At 41.3% G+C, this 4,871-nt stretch overlaps 2 long non-coding RNA genes across 3 annotated transcripts; one reads left to right on the plus strand and one right to left on the minus strand.

Moving 5' to 3' along the window:
* LOC109706066 lies at positions 1–636 on the plus strand. The gene is made up of 3 exons (XR_002215042.1): positions 1–50; positions 128–212; positions 288–636. It is a non-coding gene; the product is annotated as an uncharacterized LOC109706066 (long non-coding RNA).
* Positions 637–1,314: 678 nt separating this feature from the next.
* On the minus strand, positions 1,315–3,098 carry LOC109706070. 2 transcript variants are annotated; one of them, XR_002215046.1, is made up of 5 exons: positions 3,063–3,098; positions 2,737–2,806; positions 2,571–2,639; positions 2,381–2,442; positions 1,315–1,368 (listed from the first exon to the last, which is right to left on the minus strand). It is a non-coding gene; the product is annotated as an uncharacterized LOC109706070 (long non-coding RNA). The 2 variants fall into 2 exon arrangements; XR_002215045.1 differs by having other exon boundaries at positions 2,737–2,803; positions 3,063–3,096.
* Positions 3,099–4,871: the final 1,773 nt, after the last annotated feature.

The raw sequence follows: 4,871 nt of genomic DNA on the forward strand, positions 1-4,871 counted from the left end.
AGTGTTTCGCAGCCCTGGCAAAGCAAGTAGCTGAATGGAGGCTTGATAAGGTAATTAACCCAGCTACTCACTAGTTTGATGTTCTAATAGTAGAGTTGAGTTTTGATTTTGGGTTCTTTGTTCCCAGCTGGTTGAGAGGGAGGATTAGTAGCTGTAGCAGGGTATTTTGTTGTACCCTAACTCAGTTGGAGCTGAGTTAATGGTCTAAGAAGGTAAACTACTTACTTTCTTCCTTGTTTGGGCATGGTAGTGAGAGTATTAATGCTGATTTTAGTAGTGGTTCGCAGCAGGTTCGCAGCAGAGGATGTGAACCCTGCAGCTAGGTTTTGGTGAATTTTGAAGCAGAGTTTGGAAGTGATTCTTCGACCCTGAGCTAAGGAAAAGCTGGATTGAAGTTTGGAGAAAGTGATTAGCTCACCACTTGCCTTATGTTTATGCTATATTAGGTCTATTGGTGAGGTAGTGATGCAGTTTTGGAACTATGTTCACAGCAGGTTTATTAATCACTTTGAGCTGAATATTGGTACTCTTGTGAGCTGATTTGGGGTGCTTCAACTTGGGTTGGAGTGGAGGTTTAGCCTTGATCTAAACCTAGGTGAGATTCTAGCCTATACTTAGTAACTATGTAGGTTGTAACATGGGTATATAAATTCAGCTCTTAGCTGATTTTCAATTTGATTATTAGGGTACTCAGAAGTTGCGGATTGCCCTCGTTCATAGGGTCGACAAGAGTCATCGACTACTTGGTGGGTTTGACCTCACCGGAATAAGTGGATTCCCCCTATATTCTTTATGATACTATAGAATTGCTAGTTATGTGTAACTATGACAATAGATTACTAAGTGAAGAGTATTTAATACAATGAGCATACTTGCTTTGTATGACTAAAATAGATCTCTTTTAAGTAGAGAATCGGGGGCAAATATCTTGTACAGCATATTGTCACGCCCGGGTACCAGCGGAAGCATATCCGGCACGTGCACAGACCCGCCATACACCTGCAGTATATAAGGCGTCTACGAGAAGCAAGTCGATAGGAAGTAAAACAAGAGAGTCCTATCCTGATATCAGAGCAAAGTACAAGTCGATATACAACGAGTATCCAATCCGAGTCAAAATACAAAGTGTATACAAACCATGATCTCAGCAAAAAGGAGAAGTAACACTACTATAATCTCAACCCCGAAAGTAAATATACATCACGGGTGTACAAAAAGAATAGATACAATGGTGGTCTCTCTATATATATATGGACATCACCCTCGGCCGTAGCCCGAGTAGCAAGGTGATCGACTAGCACGCTCCTAGTAGTCCCTAGCTAGGCGCGACTCCCTTGCCACGATCCCTAGCCTCTCCTGTAACAGGCTCTGTAAAAACAACCACCAAAAGGGCGTGAGAACTATTAACAATAGTTCCCAGTGGGTAAGCCGCCAGCCTCGGCGAATTACACCACTAGGCTCAAGATGTACAGAATGGAAATAAAAGCAGTAATTTGCATGATATATTTTCAATGCTAACAATTCATAAGCCAATGTTAACAAATAATGAACATGTAAACAACATGTGATCATAGCATCAACAGTAATGAATCAACTGAATGATAGAAGCATGGCTACTACTATAAGCATAAACATAGCATAAGTGTGTAAGTAACTACTGTACACTGTAACTGGTAATCATTCATTACTGTCCAATTTCCTTTAGCACTTTCCTTTCATTCACAGGGATCTACTCAAGGTAGTCCAGCTTGCGCCGCGCCTAATGGCCCCGTGGTAGTATACACTCCCCACGGCAATCCACTTCGGCACCCAATCCCGCACGGGCGAGCAACTGTCGCGTAGGCCAACTCCGGAGTGCCGGCTTGTAGGGAGCTACCCTCACAAGCGTGTGCGAATGAGCACGATGGCAAGCAAGCAAGGTCCACAGTCCAACATGTCTCAATTATCATGTTTTAGTTCACAATATTCTCGTTCTCGATCCTTTGATCGACATTTCAGTATAACAAATATTAACAACAACTAGAATCCACTAGTTTAGTAAGCATACAGGGGTAATGCTAATTTACATATGGCATTAGAATCTTTCCACTATCATGGAGGCATAAAGCATGTCATGGTTCTCTACTTTCCAAAATCATCATCATTATGTCCATTAGTTAACTTAACTAAATATAAACATAAATATAAGCATAAAGACACTTATGCATGAGTGCTCTCTACTTCATAGAGGTTCTATTTCCATTATGCTAAGCTTAATCACACGGATGTCCCCAATCCTTTAGTAACTACATAGTGACAATAACACACAAGTATATCAATTCTCTATAGTGACATATAGAACATAGAGGAGCTTCACTTGCTCTGGTTAGGTCCGACCCACCTCGTACTATGCTCAAAGCAGTCACAAGACGTCCCAAGAATCAGCTCAACAAAGTCCCAAACCTGCTGAAAACAAGGTAACAAAACCGCACCGAGCCGATTACTTATAATTCCAATTTCGGCAAAATTCCTAATAGATACAAAGTGGAAGCTCAATTCCATCAATTCCATGTTTTGGTTTAGTTCATTACCTCACGTTAAGCTTCCGGAAGGCCCTCCAATGCCAAACGAAGGCGATCCAAGGGTCAAATACCTTCTCGCTGCGAACAATATCAAAACGGCGTCAAAATCATTGACTATTAATAAATATAGCCGGAAACTTGCGATTTCAGTTTTCTAACTGAAGTTCTAGCTTACCCTAGGTTAGAGCAGCTTCCTAACCAGCTTCTAAGGGTACAAATTCAGCTCAACGAAGCTCGAAGACCTGCTACGAAGGAAAATCCCCAATTTGCATTAGTTCGCTCAAACAATAGCATTTCGTTCCATAATAGCTTCATAAATGGCTAAATATCTCCATTAAGCTTCAAAGTAGCTTAACCCTGGTCTAAGGAGGTTAATTCACAGCTAATTAATCCAACTTTAATTGCTGAAATCTCAGGTTAAAGCAACTAGAAGCAATAACTCAAACGCAACACGTAAACGACTACTAGAACGTTGATAAAGGAGAAAATCGAGTCGTTTACCTTCTCAAGCTTTCAACCAGCACCCCACTGGTCCAGGGCTGCGAAAATCCTTCCAAAACGCTCTCTTGCAAGTGCACAAAGGTGCTGCGACGCTCGCAACCAGCGAAGAACGCGCACGACGACGAAAACGAGCGAGATCGGCGAATTCTTTGTAGAGAGAGAAAAACCCTAGAGAGAGAGAGAGAAAATGATGTAAGGTTGCTTCTCTGGGCTCTAGCACACTCCAGCAAGCTCCAAGAGTCGTGCTGGGATCAAATAGGTGGGCACAAGATGTGAAATGACCAATTTGGCCCTGCTATCACGAATCTGCCAGCTTGTACCGGTACAAGGTAATGGCTGTACCGGTACAGCAAGCAGAAAATGCTGAAATTTCGCAGGTCAATGCATTTTCTTATATTTTGCATTCCAATCACTCTCAAACTTGTCCAAACACTTGTTCTAACCTTTTAGAACATGTAGGAGTGATCCACACACCATTCCACACACTCGAACTTCGCCATTTGCAAAAGTTCAGTGTATTACACATATATAGTTAATGCTCAATATAGATGCATTAACAATGAGTTAGACTTGATATTCATAAGCTGGTAGCTTTATAAAAGGATTGGTTGATAGAATAGAAGTAATTCTATTAGATGACTTTATCATACTTCAATGAAGTAGAGAACAAAGACATTAAATCTATGACCTGATAAATAGTATATTTGTATAGACAAGTTACCAATGCAAATGGCATGTGTAAATTAGCATCAATTTCATATGGTTGTATAATCTAGTTGACACTAGCATTTTACATTGTATTTAGATTCCGACCGATAGGTCGGTAGAGGACTTTTCATATTTGAGACATGATGGCCGAGGACTTTTGGACTATGGATCATGCTTGCTTGTCATTGTGCTCATTCGCACATGTTTGTGAGGGTCGCTCCCCACAAGCCGGCACTCCGGAGTTGGCCTACGTAATAGATTGCTCGCCCGTGCGGGATTAAGTGCCGAAGTGGATTGCCGTGGGGAGTGTATACTACCACGGGGCCATTAAGCGCGGCGCAAGCCGAACTATTTTGTGTAGATCCTTATGAGTTAAACAAAGTTACCGAATGGTATTAATAGAATGGTCACTACTAGATAGTGTACAGTTACAAGATGACATGACATGTTAATATGTAAAGTTGTTACTTTACCTGCTACAAGTTAGTTGTTGCATTTGAGATTACAGTTACATGTTCATTGCTTATTATCATTGTTATTTCTATCATGTAGTAGCTGTACTTACTTTTCCTTTTAGTTCATTATGAACCTAGTGGTGTAATTTGCTGAGGTCGGCGACTTACCCACTAGGAACTATTGTTTAATAGTTCTCGTGCCCTCTTTGTTGTTGCTTTTACAAAGTCATTCACTACAGGAGCGGCTAGGGATCGCGGTAAGGGAGTCGTGTCTAGCTAGGTGTAGCTTGGAGTCCTGCTAGGTGATCCTCGCTATTTTGAGATTTGTCGATGAGGGTGATATGTACCAGTGTATAGAGAGACTACCACATGTGTATATATAGTTCTTTTGGTGAGCTTGTGATGTATATCAATCATAGAGAGTTGTGTTTCACAGTTTGTACCTTTACTTCCTGTTCATGCTAGTGGAGTTTATATTGGTTATGTTTCAGCTTTTAGTACAATTGGTACATTCTATGCTCGGATACTAGGCTAGACTCTCTGTTGATTGTTTCTTTTCTAGCATGGTTCTAGTAGACGCCTTATATACTGCAGGTGTATGGCGGGTCTGTGCATGTATCGGGTATGCTTCCGCTGATACCCGGGC

The sequence above is a fragment of the Ananas comosus genome, unplaced genomic scaffold, assembly GCF_001540865.1.
Source record: "Ananas comosus cultivar F153 unplaced genomic scaffold, ASM154086v1, whole genome shotgun sequence".
Taxonomy (NCBI): Eukaryota; Viridiplantae; Streptophyta; class Magnoliopsida; order Poales; family Bromeliaceae; genus Ananas; species Ananas comosus.